Source organism: Stylophora pistillata, chromosome 3, assembly GCF_964205215.1.
Source record: "Stylophora pistillata chromosome 3, jaStyPist1.2, whole genome shotgun sequence".
NCBI lineage: Eukaryota > Metazoa > Cnidaria > Anthozoa > Scleractinia > Pocilloporidae > Stylophora > Stylophora pistillata.
Genome location: NC_142521.1, coordinates 24,885,046 through 24,910,248, shown reverse-complemented (window position 1 = coordinate 24,910,248; position 25,203 = coordinate 24,885,046). Strand labels below are relative to the sequence as shown.

At 37.6% G+C, this 25,203-nt stretch overlaps 1 long non-coding RNA gene and 1 pseudogene across 4 annotated transcripts; both read right to left on the bottom strand.

Annotated features, from left to right (window-relative positions):
- Positions 1-434: 434 nt before the first annotated feature.
- Positions 435-19,023, bottom strand: LOC111342571 (uncharacterized; annotated as a pseudogene). The gene is made up of 2 exons (XR_015998821.1): positions 16,352-19,023; positions 435-15,819 (listed from the first exon to the last, which is right to left on the bottom strand). The product of XR_015998821.1 is annotated as an uncharacterized LOC111342571 (transcript).
- Positions 435-23,641, bottom strand: LOC148735191 (uncharacterized). 3 transcript variants are annotated; one of them, XR_015998824.1, is made up of 3 exons: positions 23,558-23,641; positions 22,610-22,751; positions 435-723 (listed from the first exon to the last, which is right to left on the bottom strand). It is a non-coding gene; the product is annotated as an uncharacterized LOC148735191 (long non-coding RNA). The 3 variants fall into 3 exon arrangements; XR_015998823.1 differs by having other exon boundaries at positions 22,610-22,667; positions 23,558-23,634; XR_015998822.1 differs by lacking the exon at positions 23,558-23,641 and adding an exon at positions 23,406-23,541 and having other exon boundaries at positions 22,610-22,667.
- Between the last annotated feature and the right edge of the window lie 1,562 nt (positions 23,642-25,203).

The following is a 25,203-nucleotide window of genomic DNA, read 5'->3' as shown; positions in this document are numbered from 1 at the left end:
TTAAGAATTATGACTTTGAATCCTCATTTTAAGGATACTTCCACTATTGAATAAATATCTCAAGTATTCGTTTATGTAGAAAGGTTCTTCCAACTAGATTTCTGATAAATCCTTGCCAAAATTTCAAAATATCTGTGGAATTGTGCTTGTCAAATTCCCAAGGAAATAGAACTATATATAAGTTGAAAAAAATTTTTACATTGATTTTTCTTTCATATTAACAAAGATTTAGTAATACATTTTTCTTTCAACACACTCAATATCTGTGATTCTTCATGAAACAAGACCACAGTTTTGAGTGCTGCTAGTTTACCCTAAATTATTAGGAATATCCTTGTTGCATCTAATTCACAAAGACTTTTAATTTTAAATGACAAAGTGGTTGACAAAATAAATCCTAAATTTGTAACTTCCAGAAAAATAAGCATGGAATGTAAACTGCTACCATTTGTAATTTTTACTTACAATCATGTGATTATTATACAAAAAATTACTGAACCAGAGTAAAGAATCTCAAACTAAATATAAACCACTTGTTGACAGAAGTAATTCTAGTCATACACCAGCAAGGATATTCATCCTTGTAAAGGGATTGTTGTTGTGACTGTCAACTTATTGTTTTAATCTTGAGTATGATTCAAAAGAAAAGTTACTGTATCAATTTCTTGAAGAATATGTCCTAGGTGTAAAGCCTCTACGATCAGCATTTAGGTACAGGCAAATCTGTGGCAAGATTTTTGACAAAGAGAAAGAGTAATCTTCAGTATGATTCAAAGGAAAGGCTACTATACCTATTCCTTGAGGAATTTGTGTTTATCATGAAGCCGCTATATACTGTTTATTTTAGTATTGGTGAATCTGCATAAAGATTTTTATTTAAGAGTTAAAATTTCAGCATATTAAGTTAACATGTAGCTGTGCCATTTCTTGAAGAGTTGGTGTTAGGTATAAAGCCATGTCACTTTGCTGTTAATTTGATATACATCAAATGAAGCGAGGTGTAACTTAAAGTCTTGCTTCAAAATAAAACTTGCTGCTGTGCAGGTATCTTAAGTTCAAATAATGTAAAACATTTTAAAGAAAGCACATTTTGGGTTTATTAATGTCAGATTAAAAGTTTTTGTTGAGTTTGTAATATGGCCTGGCTAACCTGTGTTACATGCACAAAATATTGATAGAAAGAACCACTTCCTGGAGTTAAGATCTTTGTCTCAAGGACAAAGGGATGATGTATTATTTAACAATCTTTGAGAAGTGCTTTCTTTTGAGATCTTTACTTACTCATTTTGAAAAAAATAGGTCTTACTCTGAGAAACTTTAGTCACCTAATAAGGTAAGCCCTCCGTTATCAGATTTGGGCAGTATTTGTCACTCACTGTCAGTGGATATTCCTTGTTCTGAGAACTGATAATCACCCTCATTTTGAGTGATATCAATTGCCATATTTAAAACTTCCTGTTCCTTACTCCAGGACGCATTTTTATGAAAAAAAACCTTAATTCAACCTATCTGGAAACATACTAACGTAACAGTGCAGTGCGAGTTACACCATTGAAGAAACAGCATATCGATTGATTGAACTTATGCTTAAGCTTCTTTCACTGCAGTTCCCACTTGTGAACCACTTTCCAACGTCGATACAGCTCCAGGAATACCAAACAAGCCTCAAACAAGTCGCTTTACGAGCAGTTGGCCGTGAGCAACACTTCAAAATCGGACTATCGGCGAGCAGCAACTCGAGTTATTTGAGCCCGCGGTTGAAATTACCAAAAGACCAGCGTTTTAAATGTAAAATTTGTATCTAGATAAAGTTTCGCCCCAGGGTAACAAGCTGTTTCAGTGGCCTTATGGTTAAAAGCAATGCGGTAGCTGACATTCTCAGGTTTTAGGTTTGATTTTATTGTATAGTTCTATTACATAATTTGTACACCTTTGCAATTCAGCTTCCAGCTGCTATTAAGGTATTCTTCTCAATAAACGTCTATCTAAAAAAAACGTCTATGGTAGCAACGTAGGTGGTTCAACTGCGACGTTCTCATCTATATTCTGAGTTTGGCTTACCTTTCCTTCTTTATTTTCTTTTTTTTTCTTTTTTAGACACAATAATCATTTTCCTGGATGTGTACATTTAAAAATAGAAGTATTTATGCCATAAATGAAATATACACTGCAAAAGATAAAAGTGTATTCGGAGATTGGGCAAACTTTAATTAATTCACAAATGAAAAACGTATACTTTTTTACTCCTTCAAGATTATCATTGGCTTCTTTTTCACGCCAACACTATTCTTAGCAACAAAGGTCGCCATTTCGCTTGTTTATCACTCGCCAAAAACTATCAAATGCATTCAAAAGCCTAAAATAGAGAAAAGTTTACAGGAATCGACTAATCGAGCGAGCAAGCGCCATTCATCACATCGTACCTACAACTCACTCTTGCGCACGCACAATTCACGAGTTAAAAAGGGTTTATCTAGGAAACTTTTGCACAATTGGTTAGGACCATACAGGATAGTGGAGCAATCATCTCCCGTTCATTTTCATTTCCGCACTGATACTAATAAGAAAGTTACCTTTGCCGTGCATGCAAATCGAATGAAGCCATTTATCGATCCATCTTTACGACCAATTGAACCTCCACTAGTGGATGACCCTAGTGAGCCTTATCTGGATGAGTCTGATATTCCAGATGACTGTTTTGAGTCAGAGGTTCTTCTCAATAAGAATGTTAGTCCTAAACCGCCAGTTTCAGATACTACTAATTCAAGTTCACATTCAGACAATCAGGTCCAGCCTTGTTCGGATTCCTCAGAGAAAGCAACGACAGAATTTTTCAAGCGGAACGAATTCTTAAATCTCGTAAAAAGAAAGGCAAAATGGAATACCTAGTTAAGTGGCATAACTTTCCCAGAAATCAGTCTACTTGGGAACCGGAAGAAAGTATTTTAGATAGACGACTTGTTGATAATTTTAACAATTCGAAGAACTAGCTCCCACGTAATCAATTTATTTCTATTTTGTTCTTCTCCAGAAATTTCAGAATCATAGGCAAAGATTTTCTGTTTTCAAATTGAATTAGGGAGTTTTTGTCGTTGATGAGGATTAATATTGTTGTCTTGGTTAGTGGCCACCTTGCTGTTGATAAGGTTGTTGCTGCTACTGCTGCAACACGAATTAATTCTCTTGTAGTCAACTCATTCCTATTTTTGTTATCCTCCAGGAACTCTAAGACTGTATACAAAGATTTTTGTTTTTATATCAAATTAAAAGATTTTGGGTAAATGGATTCCAGGCTCGCGTCCTGATCATTGCTTTATCTCATATTGCCTTTGTTATTGTTCAGTTTTGTGTGACACATGCTCAAAATTTTGACTCCCCCATGCAGAAAGTAGAATTTTACCCTGCCCCGTTAATGATTGCTCATTCCCCTAAACCGCTTACCCCTTATACTGAGACAAAGTTTTTGAATACTCACACAGTCTTTAATTTTACAGAAATGGAGAGTACTTTTTCTATGAGAAATACATCCTGTTCTGCACCTACAGGAAAGTTTTTTGATCAATTACTCCTGACAATTTGAGGCTTCGAAAAGGTCATTCGGCGACTTCTTTCTTTGCCAGGCTTTTCAACCCTAATGGAGTGCGACACATATTCGCCAAGGTATTACCAGTTTATGGTAGGAAAAAAGTCTCGAGAATGTTGTGTCTATAAGAGCTCCATTTCTGAATGCAAAACTTAGGCGTTAAAGTTCTGTCGCGGTCTGTCAGTTGACGAAAGACAGTGGTTATGAGGACAGAGTCGCACGCGACGTCCGAATTGGATGTGTCACGCAGGTGTTCTAGGTATTTTTCGTGCAATTTGGACTGGGACAGGACACAAATCTCAAGACAACCATGTTAAGAGCCTTAAAGCCACTCTGAGAGCTCTGACTTACGCTATGTCTATTTCGCAAGCTATGATGCGAGTTCTCCACGGAAAGATTGTTTTTTTTTTCAAAATTACTGATCAGATGAACAGCAAACTAAACTTTTTGTCTCAGGATTTAAAAATGGTCCAAAGTACCTTTAATGACTGGCAGAAACAGCTAAAAAATTTGCCAATTCAGCCAAATGCCGCGAGGGAATGACAATTCAGTTTCTCTCTAAGTATACTGCCGAAATTAATCGTGCTTTTACCACATTTCTAAGACTTTTTGAAATCCAAGATACCTTGAGTCAGATATACCATCTACATGAAAAATCATTAGTAGGCTATTCTGATTTACCTAAGTTTATGTCTTCCCACTTGTCTGCCAAACTTTCTGCTGATCATCCATTGAGGTTGACTATAACAGCATTGGAACAAGGTTTGTCTGTTCTGGCTAGCCCAATGGTCAATGTCGAACACAGCGGTCAGGATTTAACTGTCGATATTTTATTGTTAGCACCAGAGATTGCAGATAAAGACAGGTTCTGCGTCGTACAACATTTGACTCCACTTAAGTTTAATATTTCGGGAAAATGTTTTTCAGGGCCTGTCCAACACAAACACCTCGCTTTAATTAATTGTCCAAATGCAAGGCAGGTAGTCTCTTTAGATGGATTAGATAGGTGTTTTAGAAGTCAAGTACGTTTCTTATGCCCTAAAAATGTATTAAAGATAGTTTCTAGCTTGCAATGGTTAGGTTTTGCTTGCAATCCAGACCTGAAACTTTCTTTCCCGCGAAACCATGTGTGGAGGCAGTGTGGCCGAGTGGTTAGAGTGTCAGACTCGTAATCCGCCGCTCCCGGGTTCGAGTCCCACCCTGACCACTGGATTTGTTTCACGGTAGCCCCGAGTTCAGATCCTTGGCCACCCTTGTAAATAGCCAACTGGTTTGCCTCTGGCCAGTTGGGGTTCTTATGATGTGATGATGTTATGATGTTATGTTCAATTTAGACCATTTGTTTCATTTGTTTGCAAGGACCACAATGGAAACTACTGGTTCACCAGTAACTGTGTAATTCTATACAAAGACTTTTAAACCATCAACCTACTTCGAAGTACGACCATATCCACCCATTGGCTCATCTTGGAGGCAGATATTTTCTCTCCACCACTTCTGGAACTTTGGCTTTGAGCAATGCCGAGCAACTTAACATTTCTCCATTGGCCATCTATAACTTACCTTGCAACGTTAACTTCATTGGCATGGAGACTAGTTTGGGCACTTGTCCCTAAAGACTAATGGTATCATTACCTTTATTTCCAACAGACACACTTTCATATGTTCAGTGGGATCCCAACTAAGATGATTTTCCTACATTGGAGTTACATCATAAGTCACTGACCATCCCACCACCTATCAAGATTAATCATACAGTGATCGACGAGTTGTTCCAGTGGCACTTTGCAGACAGTTTTGATTGATCAGATAGACGAAACTACTCAGTTCACTTACATCAAATATATTGCTTTAGTTGCACTTGGTCTATCAGTGGTATATTTCATTGTTCTGTATTCTTTGCCGGTGCATCTCCAGAATATCTGTGCGACACTCCACACCAGCCAGTCCACCTACCTTGCCAACAGCAGTTGCAGAGAGTCACCAACATAAAAATTGCACACATTGTTCAAAGCGCAGAAGGATCAACCGACTGAAAACAACATCCGCAGAAGAAAGTCGTACAACACACAAACCCGGAGAGAAAAGAAGTGAAGATTATCCAACACTAGTCATTCAAGGAACTGAACTGAACTAAACTATTTCTATTTCGATAATGAATTATATAATAACTTTAACTTTTGGTTGATTTTTCCCGAATATTAGATGAATTAACTGCCATCCAGCTAGCGTTGGTTAGCAGGTTGTTCGCAACCTTTAAACATCGATGTGAGAGTCAGCCCCTAGAACAGGTCACTCCCGTATTTCATGTAAACCAATATTTTTCATGGCAGACATTCGATTTATTTTTAAGTTTCTTTTCCGGCCGCGGACGTGCCATTGATTGGGACACTGATGACCTAGTTGAGTTTGTAAATATCAGCCAATACTTCATGGTTCGCGAACAGTTCTTAACTCATGTCTTTCGGGCCCCATTTCTGATAATTTTTACCCCTTGTACGAAGAAAATCAGCTTTGAGCAGTAATGTTCACTTTGAAAGTGAGGAATTACCTTTCAGTAGCCCGTAGCCTTTGAGTTCACACGTCGCGCGAGTACGAGGAAATTTTCGATTTTGATGATCTGTTATTAGCAGATAACACAGACCACTTTAGGCAGTTAGTTAACAACCGTTTGACTGGGTTGCAACCAGACTGATAGGTCTAAATTAAATTAATTTAAAAAAAAAAAAAAAAGAGAAAACAAACCACAACAAAAATTAATTATTTTGTATTAGATGAGTTAAGTTTTCCATGTAATCTTTCCCTACCGTCCGCATCGAGGATGATGCTTAATTTAGGCGGGGAGGAATGTTGTAGAGCATTTCCAAGGATTGATATTTCAAGTATTTTTTAGCTTCCCCTTGTGTTTTATTAAGTCTCGCCTTTTCGCCCCTACGTGCTATTTTGGTAGATCTATAGTTTTGATCATCTATTTTTAGTGTGTGCTTGAACTTGGCTCAGTTCTTACCATGCTAGACATTTTAATCACTTGTTAGGGTTGAGGATAACTAGTTTGCTAGGTGGTCATGTTTGGGTTGGTAAAACTGACCTTGAGTTTTACCCACACTGAATATCCTGTTTTGGAAATTCCCATGGTCGGCTAACCCAAACATGCCTGTGATTTTTACATTAAGTGAGAGGGCACTCCTTGCTGAAGTTAGAAGAGAAATAGCTGTGGTAGTAGAAGGTAGTAACAACAATAGAAGAGAAGAGAATAAAAGAAAAGTATTTGTCTTGGTACCTTTCGTTAATTCGTCCAAGCGAATGGTAAAAGCCCTCAACACACGTGTCACAAAAAAAGAGTCATGATTGGTTAAAGATGTATATATGAAAGGAAGCTCAGCCATGAGACGCCCTCTCACTCTGCTTGTTCCGAACAAAGAAGACCTGAAATGGCGTGTGAAAAGAAACTTAAGGTGTTGATGAAGCAAGAAAAACTATTCTATCTGGTCGACACCATGTGCGATACTTTTATGGTAGACGAGAGCATCGAAGAGATTACAATCTTGAATTCTATTCAAGAAAAGTACGTGTTCAAGCCAGATGAACCATTTTACGGGCACCAAAAGAACCGTCAAGCAAAGACGGACACGATCATGAGTCTACGCAAGTTACTGCGTTTAATTGTTGAGCACAAGCTAGAAGAGAAAATAAAGAAAGTGAGCTTCGCTAAAGAGCAAGACGAAGAGGAGGAGAACAACGAGTGAGAGAGACATTAAAAAAATCATGCATTAAAATTCTTAGTACAATTTTGTAATAAACGTGTTTGCACAGAATCGTGTGTAGTCATTTGTGTCTCGACGGAGTGCGGTAAAGAGCTGGCAGATTCGTATCCCCGTGAACTGTATTATCAGACCTATCAGTGTCCTCACGAAATCTGTAAATTCGATACTCATCCCTGCGCCAAAACGGGTCGCGCACGTGTCTTGTTACATGCCATCTTAGGTTTTGAAGACATCCCATCCTTAGAAATATGTCATCGTCTCATTTCCCACATCTCAGAATATAGAGATGTATGGTTGTTTCTCGTACTCGTTCGCGAGATTTCAAAACAAGACGAACTGTATATACCCCAGAGCAGATATGACGATGAAAGGAGTGGTTTGATCTGGCGGTCACTACCGCAGCAAATGTCGAGGTTGTGCCTTCCATACCACGCCGAACTAATCAGCAGCAGCATCGCGACAATGTACCAGCCCAGACACCAGCTGATTTCTACAAGAGGACAGTTGCTATTACCCTTCTAGACCATCTACAATCAGAGATGAAAACATACTTCCATCCTACTAATGATGCTGTCTTGTCCAGCCCCTTTAATCTTCTTCCTGAGCTGGTAGCCGTCAGAGACAAATCCTGACATTGGAGCAGCGCTAGAGTTTTACGAGAACAACCTTCCTTCTCCTCGTATGGTTGATGTTGAGCTCCTGCGATGGAAGAGAAAGTGGTGTAGCACTGAGGATGCCGACCTTCCCACCAGTGCAGTTGAGACACTGGCAGCATGCCATCGAGAGTTTTTTTCTAACATCCACACCTTGATCCGCATTTTGTGCACGTTGCCGATAACGTCAGCTAAATGTGAGCGCTCATTCAGTACACTAAGAAGGTTAAAAACATACCTGAGGTCGACCATGTCAAGCGAGCGAGAATCTAGGCTGGTGTTGATGAACATCAATTACCACCGAGATATAAATATAGGGGAAGTGATAAACACGTTCGCTCAACAGCAACCAAGGCATCTTCTGTTTGCGTAGCATAAATGCCAAGTCTTGTACGTACGTAATGTAAGGATTTTAGAACTGTGTCCATCAGAACCAATTTGGAACCCCCCCCCCTAGAAATCCTGGCTACACCCCTGAGTGTAGGCACAACAGCACCCCAATGAACTGGGTCTGGCATTATCCTCTTGACAAAGAACATTGGCCCAGTTTTGGGAAAACAACAAACTACAAAGTCGCAATCCGCCCGTCCAGATATCAATAGTTGTTGCTGAACCTGAAAATAGTACTGGCGGTTTCTCTTTAATTGCAATCTGCCATCAATCATGTTTAAACAAGAAGACTTTTTTTCAACATACTTCTTAGTCTCCATCTCGTAGACTATGGGGGCACTTGACTTCGCCACAACCATCTCCGCAGCATGTGCATGTGCACAGAAAATCAGGGTTTGCATGAAGTCATGGCTTTTCTTTATGAATTAAGATCCCACATTTTGTGACTTTAAAATCTTTGTGCTTTTCAGATACTGCCTTTTGATATGCATCAACTGCCTTGGCTTCATTTTTACCTCCATATGCACTTGACTTTGTGTTAACTTTAAAAAGTTGAGGGTAACAAATGGATTTCACAAGTGATACTGAAGGTTGAGCAGGATTTGTGTGAAAGACTGTGACTTTGAGAAGCACAAATTTGACCCGCTGTATGCCTGGAAAAAGCAGTTGATTGCGCTTGGTTTCTGGTATCTTTCTCAAAATTTTCCAGCTCCGTATCAGTAAGAGAGATGTCAAGTTCAGTACATTTCGTCAACAAATCGACATAATTCAACTAGTGTTTTCTAAGTCAAAAAGGTCATTCAGAGCAGGAATAATGCGGCTCTTCAATATGAAGCTATCAGAATATTCTGGAACTAGACTGAGAATAACAGGTTTGTTTTTGCAGTCATTTAACTTGCGGAAAAGTTCATTCATTTTAATTACAGTAGGAAGTAATTTCCAAGGTTTTGCAGGCACCTCATTTTCTGTGCACGTAATTCCTCCAGCGGTCAGTAGACCTTCATCTATTTTATGATCAAGTTCAGCTTTCAAGCGCCTAGCAGACTTGAAATTTATGCCCTTTACCTCTGCATATGGAACATCCTCAACGTACCATGGTAGTAACCACAAACATTTCACTTGGGTACATGCCAATTTGATATGTAAACGTGCCCACGCCTCGACATAAAAAAGTACGCTTGCGATGTATGAGCACGATTCACCCAAACCAGCCAAACATTCAAAACAGCGAGCCGAAGAGATTGTTCCTTCTCGTGTTGAAATAATCCAGATAGGGACTGGTGGATCGTTCATTCTTTGAGAATGTTTCACTTTCCAGATAACAACAAACAAACCATCAATTATTTTGCCTTGCACATCTGTGATGAATCCTGAAACAAGTTGGTTGTAAGCTTCTAAACTTTTGTAGTTCTTGAACTGCTGCATCATGCAAAAGCTTGTTTCTAGGACTAGGTACGAAACCAGATCTATGGCTTCGATAGGAGGAAGACATTCTGAATCGAAAGCGAAGTGTCAAGATTCGCGGGATCAACCCCTATTGCAGTGATTTTATCAATATATCTACATCTTAAATGGCTATCCAGATGTTGTGCATATTCAGATAGCACAATGGAAAGTTTAATTTCAGATTTTGGTCTATTTCATCCTTTTTAAGAGCCAGAATAACTTTTTTGCTTGTCTCAATACAAATTTTGTGGCGCAAAATACAATGCATATGGGGCAAGTTGACATATGCTAATGAGCTTCCTGTACACGAACATGGCGGAGAGTAAATCGGAATACCAGATGTGATGTCACATGCAAGCCAAGAATATTGTTGGTTCCAGTTATATAATTCATCCACTTATCGTTTTTACAGTTTATAATAATAGAACGTTCTATTCAACAGACCAATTTTTCAATGCCTTTCAAACTAATTCTATTTAAAATTGCCCTCTTAAGCTATTATTTTGTGTCTAATAACTAGTCTATTAAGTGCAAAATGTCAGGTTTAAATATAATAATAAATTGTTCAATGCTGTCTATAAATTGTTCTACAATGCCACCTATAACATTCCAATGTTAAACCTCACCCAAGTCCCCACATTACGGTGGCCCAGAAGGGTCACACATGCAAATTAAAAATGTTGCTACAAACTAAAAATATTACCTGCAAATTGAAAATAATGCTGCAAATTAAAAATTTTACATGCAAATTAAGTATAGTACATTCAAATCTAAAATGGCCCAGAAGGGTCACACACGCAAATTAAAAATGTTGCTGCTGCAAATTAAAAATGAAAATTCGTGCATGCGCATCATGAAGGATAAGACCTAGTTCGAGGCGCACGACTTCGCCTTCAGTCTTCATCTATGTTTAGCGCGGGAAAGGAAGAGATTCTAGTTGAGCTTTTTTAATGATGTTCTGCTTATTTTGTGGCAAAAAATGTGTGACTGCTGCAATCTTTTGCCATAAATGTGGAAAAATGATAAGCTCAAGTATGGATAAGGAGAAGGGTTCTCCTAATGGCATGCAAAAGACGTCGGCCACAGGATCAAAGCCGCTCCTAACCTTCTCAACATTCCGATCGAGGAAGGGAGACGATCGTTTGGAGTATCTTAAGCCATCTGCAGTGAAAAGGCTGAAAAAGGAACCGGAAAGGGTTGAAAAAGAAGTTAAAGTCCAAGTTGGAATTGTAACGATGAAGACGGCAGTCTTTCCGTGAAACATGGAGTCACTCTCCCAGTGACTGTCTCATCCAAAAGCAATTCTGATGATTTACTAAAAAAGGCTTTAGAGAAACACTACCCCTTTAACATCAACTTAATTTCATCCACGCTTCCATCATCGAATAGATTGTTGTACCATGACAAATCTGAGGTGAAAACTTTTCCAGATAGTGATGAACGATTTGTATTACAACAATATAGAGAAGAGATCGATAAATCATATGGGAGGTTAACGTTTTATTTATGTTCTTCAGATGACCATCTGGACAACCCTCTGTTCGAAGATGACGATGACAAAAGTTTAGAAGAGCCTGTGTTTGTCACCGAAATCCAGGATATTCCTTCACACGACAACGACAACAGTGACAATGAAGGCAGCCCATCATTGGTAACAGAGGCCCAACTGACATTATCAGAGTCACGAGAAGTGGAAAGTGGAAATGAAAGGTCGATAGGTTGCCCTATATGCCACTCATTATTCCCCCTCTCAGTTATTGAAGGGCATGCTGATCAATGTTCCATGTGGTTACTCGACAACGAAGAACAGCCCTGCAACAGTCAAAGTTATGGTGGTACCTCCAGTGGTGTTGAGAAAACAACCACAGTGTAGGAGCTGAGTGGTCAGCAACAAAAGGTGGCCTTAAAGGATAAAATATCTGAATTATTAGGACAGTTGCTGTCACAGGATACGAAACGTCTTACCGACAGAAGAAAGTTTATCTGGCTAGATTTCAAGTTGGCCATGGAGACTAAAATAGATCCCAAATCAACACTTAAAGTTGTTTTCACTGGGGAGCCTGCTCCAAGGTATCTATATTCAAAGTTTACGTGGCGTGACTCTACTTATGACCTCAGGGACTCTGAAAATAAGCTTAATGTTCCACTACCGCGCACTAATTATTACAGAAAAAGCTTTAGCTACAATGGCGCCACATTATGGAACAGTGTAACACGCGATATAAGGAACACAGAGTCTCTGGGGTTATTTAAACGTAAGATTAATGACATTCTTTAAGTCTAACGCACGGCGTTCACGGAAAACAACTTTAGTGTTATAGTATGTAGTTTTAATTTTAAATATCTTCGTGTATGTGATATGTATTTTTATAGGCTGATGAATTGATCGTGTCTAAATAAAGATTACAATTCAATACAAAACAATACAATACGGTGGACTGAAGAGAGAACTATTTTCAGGTAGGATATACACAAGTCAGCATCGTGGATAAAGTAATAGATTTTGATTGTTATTTTTGGACATGCTAAGAAGTGTTATAGCTCAGTCAGTTCCTCATATATTCAAATCTTCCAGGTGGATAGCTATGCTGTTACTAACCCCTTTAAAAATCAAAGCAATATGATCTTTTCATACCGCCAAAGTTTTCCACAAGCATTTCTAAATTGGTTTCTTTTACTTAATTCATTTTAATTTTTTTTGTCTTATTTTGCAGAGTTGTTAATCATTGTAAAGGAAAGATTTTTTGAGGGTGGGAAACCTGTTACCTCTGCAGTGGCTCTGAATGCAGGCGACTTTAAAACATGTAGAAAAGCAATGGGGATGTCGATATTTCAAGGTGGTCTAGCACCCAATTTCATGTCACCAGATGTAGCATCCTATCTGGTTAGTGAGCCTCTTTCTCCATCACAAAACAAGGACCCTCTGTTAAGAAAAACTTCTGAAAGGGTAATTAATTAGCATTCCTGTATATCTGAATGAAAGTAGTTATTATTGTTAAAGGTAGTACAATGTTAACAATAAAATTATTAAATGATAATATTATTTTATTTTCAATTCATGAAAATCCTCTAGTAAGGTAAGAGCCAGAAAATTCAACAATACTTTTTCTGTTGGAAATAAACTTTTTCAAGGCATGCAGCATATAAAGTAATCATAATCATTTGAGGAACAGTACACCAAACACGTAATTTTAGACAGAACATTCCAAAGAAAAATGTGTTCTGCTTTGTCCTTGTACTTCTGAGAAAGGACAAAATTCATTATTTGCCTAAATTTTTCAAAACAATTCCCACCAAAATAAAGCCACGCAAGGATCTAGGCGCAATAAAAAGTGATTGTAGTTCAAAAGCCCATGGTCTTTAGTTGTATTTCAAAATTTTGGTACTCTCTGCAGACACCAAGGAAGAGAACAAAAAGAATAAAATATTCTGTAATCTTTGTTTTAAGCTATCAAAGGCCATGACAGATGAACAATTGAGAGCTGAGCTGACATGTGACGAGGTGCTTGATGTGCTGGAAAAAGTAGGATATTCAGGCATTCCTCAAAAGGAGACTGTTACTGGAATTCAACCAATCATTCAGTAATGATCATAGTTATACTTCACTAATTATTATAGACATGTGTTTTATTCAGCTGCCTATTGCATAAAAGCACTATTTTACACAAAGGTTCTCTTAAAAGCACACACTAATACTCTTTAATCTTAATTCTCTAGGGCAATTTGCATCAAGGATCAACTATACCAATATCTTCCTCAGCTGGTCCAAATTGAAATTGCCTTGTGTGCATGTGGTATTCTTGGCCACATGAGGAGAGAGAAAGAACTCTGGAAGCCTGTCTTTACAAATGGAAATTGTTTTACTATTACTGCAGATGAATTTCTGGATCAATTTATAGTAAACTTTAGTGAGTCACAGCTTTGTAGAGATTTAGAGTTCAATACATACAAGTTCTTCAGTGATGTAATTAAATCCATTGGTAATGGAGGTAAAATTCTTTTTTTATGAGACAGACAATAAATAGAAAGTAAACCAAGAAGCCTTTACAACAAATTTCAAAATACTAATGATGGCACCAGTGTAAATTTTTAAGTATCAAGTAGATCGAGTATCAAGTATCAAGTAGAATGATGTTATGTCATCATTTACACAATTACTGCATTGGTGATACATGGAAATTTATATTACTTACATGGTAAGGAGGCAAATGAAGCTCTCCGTTACTATGTTTTACTAACTTGTATATGACCACATTATTATTTCTTTTTTTAGATCAAAGCCTCCTTCTTCATTATAGGTGTTAATGGTATAACCTTGAAGGACTTTGTGAAGTGGATGACAGGGTCTCCACAAATTCCACCCATGGGATTTCCCAAGAAGTTCACGTTCGAGTTTGTTCATGGCTGCCTGCAAGGCTGTTGCTGTAGGCCCACAGTATCTACATGTGACATCACTATCAAAATACCAGTCCACATCAGTGATGAACAGACAATGAAGAAAATGATCACCTCAGCAGTGAAAGATTCGTTTGGTTTTGGCCTAATCTAAATGAGCCACTGGAAGTTTCAATCTTTGTGTGAAAATGTTTAAAGAAATTGGCCACTTTCAATAATTACCATAAAGTAAAATTCAGCATGATAGAGAGTTTTAATTATTATCTGCACCCTTTAAGAGTTTCTGTCATGTTGAATTTTAATATATGTCAGAAGTGGTCTTCTGTCAGTTACTTCCTTAACAATGTTTGGTTCTACTTAAATAAAAAACTGTTGACAAAAAATGGGACATGGTTTAATAAGCACAATTTAACAATGTTGAACATTACAACCATACGTCCAGTCAATTTTACAGACTTTATATGTTTGTGCTTCAAAGTGTTGTTATAAAATATAATTATATTTCTGTTTAAACTGTTATCAAAAGGTATCCACAGTGAATCATTGAAGACAAGTTACAATCACTGTAAGTTGAAATTTATGATATTGATGTACATGTACAGTGTAATCTTTAGAACCTTAAGAGTGCTGTAGCCTCCCATGCTTTTTTCCTCCCCTGGACAAACGATCAACTAATCTTTAAGAATGTGTGTTTGGGAGGCTACAGCACTCTCTGAGCAATGCCATTTGCAGTATACTTCACAGGCATAGCACATGCAACTTCATGTTTATAACACTTGTTAAAGTTCATAAACCAATTTAAATTTCTAACAAAATAGTCCTTCCATTTATTTACATTACACATAAAGATTTCAATTGTTGAAATTGAAAGCCTCTTTCATCGAGCTGGGAATCTGCAGGGCTTCATGATCAACGACATAGTCAAAATACTCTTGGTATAAGTCACCTTCATCATCACTGGGTTGCGTGTGCAGTAAATGCTGCTCCATTTCTTGCAAATTGGGGTTTTCAACAGCCTGCTTGCACTCAAAAGCGTCTGACCTCTGTGGTAAGTAGAACAGTACGTCAGGCACTCCTGGTACTGTGCCATGTCCTGAGCGCCTAATACGATGTGTATTCCAGTGCTGCTTAACATTGTCTAGTTCATTTTGAATGACTGCCTCAAAAGAAAACCACAACGCTTCCATTTGCATTACATTACCTACGTCCGATACTCCAGCATTCACCATGTCCTTAAAAAAGTCTATCCACCAACCTGCCCTACCTTTCCTGAAATAAGACCACCAAGCCTTGATTCGCTGGTTTGCAGGTGAAGAACCATACTTATGTGCTCTCTCTCCAGAAAATGCATCTTCTCCATTCTGTCTAAAGTAGCATTGCATTGCAGCCATCACACCATTTTCTGTTCCACAATCAGTTCTTAGCAGAATTGGACACCCACCATTCCCTTTTACACAATCCAAATAGAATTTAGCCACATTTTCTGGTCTATTGTTTGATCTTGTCACTTCCAACCAGAGAATTTTATGGCTGTATCTGTCTATAGCACCATGGATGGGAAAGCCATAGGGTTTGAGTTAATCATACCCTAAAAAGGTAAGCATAATTCCATAATTCTCAAATGTTTACAAAATCATGGCCGAGTAGTTTACCAATAGAATGGTATTTTTCACTCCAAAGTTTTAATTCTTCAACACTTCTATACAAAACAATAAAAGTCAAACTAGCTAATCCTGAAATATTCTGACTTTTGAAATTAATAATTCTCTTATTTCCTAACACCACTATCAGTTCATTTTGCTGTTACAAATACACTTACATTTTAAGCACAGAAAGCTGCCATAGCTATCCTAAAGTAGGTTACATACAATATAAAGTGAGAAGGATTGGTGAGAGGCTTGTTTGTGTGAGAGTAAGCAAGAAAGTATGTAAACATGGTTGTGATGTCACCGAGTCACCTCACCAAAACAAAGTCAGACAGGGCTTTCAAGACCTGTTAGGTGTCTGCTCCCTTAGCTCTCCCTGAAAGCCCCTTCGAGTCTATGAAGAATGTAAGTTCGAATCATCCCACATAGCACCATTACTTTACCAACATAACTAACATAAGCTTGATAAATTACCATCCACGTGCCAGCTGAAGTTTGGACCGCAACTGAGATATTTCCTCTGAGAAAGTCTGCGCCTTCTTCTCTCCTGCACTCCCACTGGGTCTACTTCCTGTAAAATAGTTGCTACTAAGTGGCGAGGGACATAAATTTCATGTACTAGCCTCAAAAAATGCCACACTGCTCTGTATCCTAGTGATTCACCAGAACCACTGATTTCATTCCTGATTATCCCGCAACTGGTCAACATCGACCTCGTTTCCTCTTCTTTTCAACCCATAATCTCGCAGCCTGCATTTAAGAGTACTTAAACTTATTTTAATACTGTGGTAGTCGACCACAAATTGCAAAGTAACCTCATTTTCATACCCAAGATGAAAGTACTTCTGGATTAGCGATCGTTCGTCGTCCGCCATTGCAACATATCAGCGCTCTCCCCAGTATCTTATGGATGCCAATGCATGCGCACGACTTTTCATTTTTAATTTGCAGGTTGTATTTTTAGTTTGCAGCAACATTTAATTATTTGCATGTGTGACCCTTCTGGGCCATTTTAGATTTGCATGTACCATATTTAATTTGCAGGTAATATTTCTAGTTTACATGTAAAATTTTTAATTTGCAAGTACCATTTTTCATTTGCAGCATTATTTTTAATTCGCAGATAATATTTTTAGTTTGCGGCAACATTTTTAATTTGCATGTGTGACCCCTCTGCGCCACCATACTACATTCTGCTTCTTCTTGATCGTTAACAACACACAAATCCTAAGTTAAACCACACAGCAAAAAAAAACAACATCCCAAGCACTTCTCAAAACTACATTTTGTACACTTGTAGTATTTTGAGATCCAAAATTACTAAAAACAAAGTACTGAGCCACAATTCCATAACAACATAACAGAAAAATTACACAACTGTAAACAACAAGCCCAACTCAAAAACAGAAAACAAAAGAAAATGGTACTGTAGGGCGGGGGCAGCTCTAGTGAGAACTATAACTAGTTAAATCTATTTGGTACATCACAAAGAAAAACAGGAGTTATATGGGTGCAATTTGGCCATAACACCGTAGGCAAGAAAACAAGGTATGAAAAATAGGCAGTTATATACACCAACAATTGGCCTCACTTGGACCCCAATAAAACCTGTAACTGTTCAGTTTTAATGTTGGCAGAACCAAAGCTGCTCAAGTAGTTCGAAAACAATTTCCCCTGCATCCAGCAGCTGCAAAAACCATACATAGGTTACAAGGAGATACAAAGACAAGAATTGTAGTAAAGTTTAGTACCAAAAAGACAATACCTCGTATACATTATATAGGGCTTAGCAGGGTAACAACTCTCAAGGGATCATATGTTACTGACTTCACTGAAAACAACATTACAGTAAGTTCTGAACAATTACAAAGACAAGGAACCCTTGACCTTTCCATTTCACTCCTTTACAAAATCAATAAGTCTGTTCAACATATGTTTTCTCAATGCACGATCCCTTCATAAACACATTGAAGATGTACACCAAGACTACAAGTATAAAAATGCAGATTTGCTCATCTTTGCAGAAACCAGATCTTCCTCACTTGACCGAGACACCATGTATGGTATGGACAGATTCACTTTGTTTAGAAATGATAACCACAATTTAAATGCAAGACCCTATGGTGGTACTGCAATTTACAGTCAGCCCTCATTTGTTTCTAGCTTTCCTTTGAAATGTAATATTAATGGGACCAAGATAACTGTTGTGACTATCCACTTTGCTAAACGTAACAGTTAGAGCAATCTACCACTCACCAAACATCTCTCTAGGACTTCTGTGTTCCTCTCTTATCAATATTTTACAAAATGTCATTGCAGTACAAAGTTATTATTGGAGATTTTAATGTCAACTGGATGAATGAATTAGAAAGAAGGCCTCTTTACAATCTGTTTACGCAACAAAATTACAACAACTCATTTCACAGTATACAACTGATAACAGAACAATCACTGACCATATATACACAAACATCCCTTATTTTTAAGTTACTTCAGGAATCTCGGAAACATATTACTGATCACCAGGCCATTTGGTTGTCCCTTCCATTTTAAATTTATTGATGCACATTCCCTTTCAATCTAAAACTCTATTTAAAAATTTGTTTCTGGGACAGTAAGTATTTTACATCTTGTTATTGTCAACACAGAGAACTATGCACAAGTGTATTTTAGAGTATAAATGTTTAAATAATCTAGCTTCCCCTATTTTTGTGATTATTTCATAAGAAATAATCGTAGTCACAGTTATAACACCAGAAACAGTAACGATCTTCATTTACCCGCCCCTAAATTAAGTCTAGGAAAAAACACTTTGAGGTATTCAGGTTCAATCCTTTTTAATAGATTACCTAGAAGATTGAAAGGAGCTACATCACTCTCCAAGTTTAAGAACCTTCTTAAACTATAAGAGATATTGTATATTTTATTAACTCTTTATTCTACAGGATTGTTGTATTTTTATCTTGTAGTAGTTTTTAGCCAGTGGTAGTTTTTCAGTTGTTATGTAGTAATCATTAATTATGCAGGGCTCCTATTGATATCAGCCTAGTGCTGAAAGGGCCACCCTGCTAAAATAAAGATGACTTTGACTTTGTACATCACTAGAAAACTAATTTAATCAAACCTACAAAGCTCAAAAATCAAAATGTTCCTTAAAATAGCAATACAAATTATTCCACAACTCCGTGAGCTAAAATAACAAGTGTTTGTTAATTTACTTTAAATTAATTTCATACTATTAATATTATTACCTTACCTATACTATTTCATACTATTAAATATTATTAACTTACCTATTTACATTCAGGTAAGTATTTTGTCTTTATTTCTTATAGAAACTATGTCCATTCTACAATATTAATATCTCTGTCATTCCTTTTCTAGCCAGGACAACAAATCAGAAGCACAAAGAAAGTGACACTGGCTTCATTTACGATATAACCTTGATGCAAAAATCAAAGAAAGGAAGACATTACTACAACTTCACTTTCCAAACTTCACTCACTAAATACAAAACAGCGGTTAAGTTTGACCATAGATCCCATCAGATTTCAAAACACAAGCAAACCACAGGAAGCCTGACAAAGATACTTGGTGCAAGAGAGAAAAATGAACAACTGTTCATTAATCAAGGAACGACAATTATAGAGGCAAATTCATTTGATATAGACTTCCCCAGCCAGAATCCAACAGCTGTCACTGACTCGAGGACAAATGATCAAGCATCAGATATAACACTAAACCAAATCAGACTTTTAACTAGAAACCAACAAGTGAATGTAAAAGGTGTATTAACACTTGGAGAGTTGCCACCGAAAGAAGTAAAGAAAAGAAACAGAGAAATTGGACATGTCAAGGAGGACTGTGTGATTGAAAATGGCAAAGGAACTTCAACTATACACATATGGGATGACCTTACAAAAACACTCAAAATGGCAAAAGCTACCATGTTAAAAATCTTGTAAGGCACAACTCCCACCACTTTATTAAAAGAGGGTGATGTAACAGTTCCCCTTGAAAAATTCAAAGGACCAGAACTTCTGGCCAATGCAAAGAAACCCATCTCTGTGTGAATCCAAATTAGTTGATAAGCTAAACATATACATTATCTGAAAAATAAAAACATGCAACAAAAAAATGCCACTTATGCCAGGAAAAAAAATTGCACTGTGTTCACATTGTGGTGCTTCCCAGGAAGCAAAGAATGCAATGAAGAATATTACTGCAAGACTCTGTGCTGACTTGGATGAACAAGAGCTTTGGTTTACAGCTTTTACAGACACAATCAACGCATTATCAAGCAAGAAGAACTGACCTAAAGCTGCCAAGTCAGACAAACCAGTGAAGCTCTTCTAGTTCTCAAAGAGATCAACTTCACATATGACTCAACATCAAACCTCATCGCTAAAGTTGCAGAGTGATTCTTACAAATAAGAAACATTTCCAAACCTTTTCTAGTTGTTGATGTTGGTAATATACCACTCAACAAAACACTAATGTTCTGTTGTTGTTATTGTCAAACAAATTTATTTCTTCCTTACCATAATTGTATTATTAAACAGTTTAGTTTGCTTTAAGAGGGCAATGTTGTAGTTCCTTGACAAATTCAAAGGACCAAAACTTTCAGCAAATACAGAGATAACCATCTCTGTGGGTGACATATTCATTAATATGCTTAATGTATACATGTACATTATCTCACTTCGATTGACAAGAGGTTTGGTTTACAATTTTTCTATAAAAATAACAAACATTTTCAAAACCTTTCTAATTGTTCATGTTGATAATACACCACTTAAGTGAGATGTTAACTTTCTGTTCATGTTACTGTTAATAAAATGATATTCTTTAGTTCCAATAAAAATGTTATGTTTTGTTCAGTTGCATAGGCTATTAATGTTTCATTATATAAGAAGCATGTATCCACTGGCAGAAAACTTCAATTCCACAGATAAGATATTTATTTAATGATTTATTTTAAGATAAAATTATTTATTTCTTTTAAGATAAAATAAATCAATGCAAAACATGGATTTCTTGTTGCAGTTTCCCCCACATAAAAGCAACATGCAGCAAAAAAGGCTGTAGACACATGAATACTTTGCATACCTTTTGTTTAATGCCTAAAAAAGAAGTCTGCCAGCCACATAACATTAACCGAGCTCAGCTTCTCAGATGACAATGTTGACAAGTTTGTGAAAAGTTTAGAAACTGGTCATGTCACACAGATCCCAGGGGTATCAGGTGTTTCTCACACAGTCACCAGCCTGGTGTGCCTGGTGTTAATGATTATTGATTTGCACTTGAGAGTTCCCCACCTTTCTCAAAAACTTCACTGGTTCAATGAAAATGAAAATCATGTTACTTTTCAGTTGTCAGATGATGGAGCTCCTAAAACAAATGAGCTGAGAATGTCAATTGGAAGTATGGTGTGCTGGAAATTTGGAGATCAGGTATGAATTAGGGACTTCCAGTACCTACTCCACTGTGTAAGTGTAACAGAGAAAGATCAAATAATGCATGACCTCTGGAAGCAGCACAGTGAAGAGATGAAAATGTTGGAAGGTAATGTTTTGACTGTTTGTTATAAAGAGTGCACCGTTGAATTTCAGCCAGGAGCAGGTATGTCCTGGCAGAGCTAAGCAGCTACATATCCTTCCCCATATGCAAATGTTCATAAAGGAAACATGAACACTATGGAGGGTAGTATTGGAATAGGTAAAGATGACACCTGGGAGCCTAACACTATGGAAATGAAAAGCTAATACTGAAAAGGTAAACAATTTTATAGCCTCTCTTCCCCCAAACCTTTCTGAGAAAAATAGAAATTCCAGAAAGTTACAGTTTATGCCTGAAAATGGCACCTGACAGTTAGGTCTGCCTTGGATTGGGCATTTCCAGACAAGTTAAGGCCAGAACCCATGCATTGTGAGATCAATGCCTGGCAGCATTATATTGATCTCTTCTACTTAAAGGGATCCTCCACTGTTTTCGAAAATATCACTTAAAATGCTCTTTAAGTATCCAAAAGTAGTCCAAAAACAATTCCAAAATTCGTTTCCACAACTTTCCAAATGATGCAGCAATTCAATGAGCTTGGATTCATGCTGTTGGAAGGACATCCTTACCCAAAGACTCACGTCTGTGTTCGAAGCACTTTGAACAGCATTGCTTTGAAGATTTCTTACCCCTTTCCTGTTTTTAGCTTGAATACTACACTCCAAAGCAACGCAATGCGGCACTTTGCCACCAATTTTACCAAGGGCAAGGGGATCGAGCAACAATTTTACGTCATCACCCCTGAGAGCCTTGCACGCCGATCAAAATGGCAACCATGGGATGTTCAAACTGGTCATGAATGCCTCTTTTGAGAGGCCAAAACAAAAAATCTAAGGGGAGAGAACATTTTTCTGTCCGAAAAATCTACTTTTGGACACTTAAAGAGCATTTTAAGCGATATTTTCAAAAACAGTGGAGGATCCCTTTAAAGGCAGTAAGAAGAGGAAAGTTTGATCCTTTTGTTTCTGCTCTTTGTGTTCAGAAGAATTGAAGTTAAGAGTGTAGCCAAACTGGACTCCCAATCTTAGCTCCAGAGGTTTTAAGAGCTCAAGAGGCTTTAAGAAAGTCTGAAAATTGGGACTATACTAAAGATATCTGTGATACCCTAGAAAGTTTAGTTCGGTTTGGTTGACTAATAATGGTTTTAATCTTTATCAACAATTCATTTCATACCTCTACATCCTTCATCAAAGTTCCATGGCCTTTGAGTTGTTTTTTCGTAAATGATTTCCTATTGCAGAAAAAGGCGGATAACAACGTCATATTATTGTGTTAGTCACTTGATCTGTTATTAGTCTTCATTGTTTGACTCAGTCTAGTAAAACAAATAAACCACGCTTTAAGTTTTCGCTTGCTCTCTGACGTTCGACCTTCCTGTGCACTTAGCGGGTGAGCCTTATTGTGTCTTTAAAATAAGTAATTTTATCTCTTTTACCTTGGCGATGCTTATCAGTTTCAAAAATCTAACACACCAAAATTCCTGTCGCCATCTTGATTCCAACGATCAAGATTCCCGTTACAGTCTGTTAACCGTCTATGTAGTCATTTTAACCTTCTGTATACTCTTTACAGTTGTAAAAATAAGATATATGCTTACTGCAAGAAAATAGATTGAAATAATGTGATTGCTTATCGCTGAGTCGACCACGTGTTGCGTTAACTGAGTGCTTCTTCGCAATAAATTTGCTGAAACGATCGCACCAGAGAGTTCTCGACTAGACCTGCGCCTACGTTGAATGGTCCATCGCATCTCGAGATTTGAAATTCTCCAGATCATCAAACCCAAGGGCGATGGGGAATCACGTGCTGAGAGTGATTTTGTTCGGTGACCGTTCAGTCGCCGTATCAGAACAAGTTTGCAGAACAAACTAGCATAATCGAACAAAATTACCAGGCTTTTCTGCACTTGGAGCTCTCACATTTTAAAAAATTAAGTAAGGGAGAGAGTTCGAAATGACCGACTACCTACGTGTGAAATCTGAAGCCATATTCAACGCGTCCTGTAACGAACATTCGATTGAATTCATCGAAGTTCGATGCGAAAGAGACCTTCATTCAGCTTCACGAGACACCTCGGGCGTTAGTTCATATATCATGCAAAGTGAAATGGCTAAGACTAACCGCAATGAACTTGAAATTCTCCCGATGCTCAAGGTCCCTGATCACCGTCCGTCGAGGGCAACGTCAATCAATCGACTGTCGCTTTCGTCACTGTGCCCCCTGCGTTACTCATCACGTAATTTGATTCGTGCGTGACTAGACGCGTTGCCCTTGCTTTAAGCAAATTCAACTCGTCCATCATCATCGTTTTTCAGTGCATTATGAACTTTGAACTTTATTAAATTTGTTGCGCTTACAAAATAACATAAGCAACTAGAGAAGAAAACAGGACGATGTCCCAATTGATATTCAGCCCCAATAAATAATTTACAACATAGTAATATAATGAAGGTGTTGTCTGATCGTCCGGGTGAGTGTAGTCCTGAGAAGGGCTGTAGTAGGTGGTAGTGACTGACGTTTCGACAACCTGTGCGGAAGTCATCATCAGAGTCAAGTGAATGATTGTTGTCAGTAGAATAATAATTGTAATCGTAAAAGTATGGGAATAAAAAATAATAATGATTATCATGATATTATTTACAATCAAGTTAAAAAGAAACGTCATTAACTTACACCCTCACGATTTGGAAGTTTATAAGAAAGGGCTAACGCTCGAAGCGTCAGCTTTTGTAATCATTACGGTGGCCAATTTACCATTTCAACTTTGTTGATATATCCAAATTATTTCGTTACTCCCACCGACGCAGCTCCAAACAGTTTCTTTCGAAACTATCACCCTTTATTCATTTATAAGAAAGGGTTTTATCAGCATAAAAATCTAAGAACCTCCTTTTAAAAGTATGAAGTGAGTTCACACTTTTAATATCCCTCGGTAGTTTGTTCCAAAAATTGATGGACCTGTAATAAAACGAATGTTTTAAATAATTTTGTTTTGCGTGTGGTATTTGGTAGTTTAATTCACTCGAATTACTCGTTTTCTACTGAACTACAGTTTGACAGCGGAAAAATTCTTGGTGACCCAGATCAGTGTAACCTGCTCTAGCGTTATAGATAAGTACCAAGTCTTTCATTTCCCTTCTATATTCTAGTGGTAGTAAAGAAAGTTTTAACAGCCGATCCCTATAGGAGAGAACTCTTGCATAATTCAAGATAAACTTTGTGGCCCTGCGCTGAACATTTTCTAGTTGTAGTGTGTCCTTTGACGTGTAGCGTGACCATAGTTCACAAGCGTACTCTAGTTGTGGTCGAACAATTGAGCAGTATAGAAGTTTCTTGATGACGGGATCACTGAAATCTCTACAGACCCTACGAATAAGGCCAAGCGTTCTATTTGCTTTAGAGGAGATCAGTTTTATATGTTGAGACCATTGGAGAGTGTTGGTGACAGTTATGCCTAGGTCTTTAATTTCGGTAACTGTTACCAGTGGGGACCCGTTAAGATGGTATTCTCGCTTTGTGGAAATTTTCTTCCTAGAGATATTCAAGGCCTTACATTTGGGTATACTGAGCCACATTTTCCAGGTATCACTCCAGATTGAGAGCTGTGTTAGGTCTTGTTGAAGTGAAAGTTGGTCCGATGGCTTTTCAATTATCTTAAACAGCTTAGAATCATCTGCAAATATAGCAACTTTAGAGTCATGTTTAAAGGAATGTCGTCTATATAGACAAGGAAGAGCAGAGGGCCCAATATAGAGCCTTTCGGAACA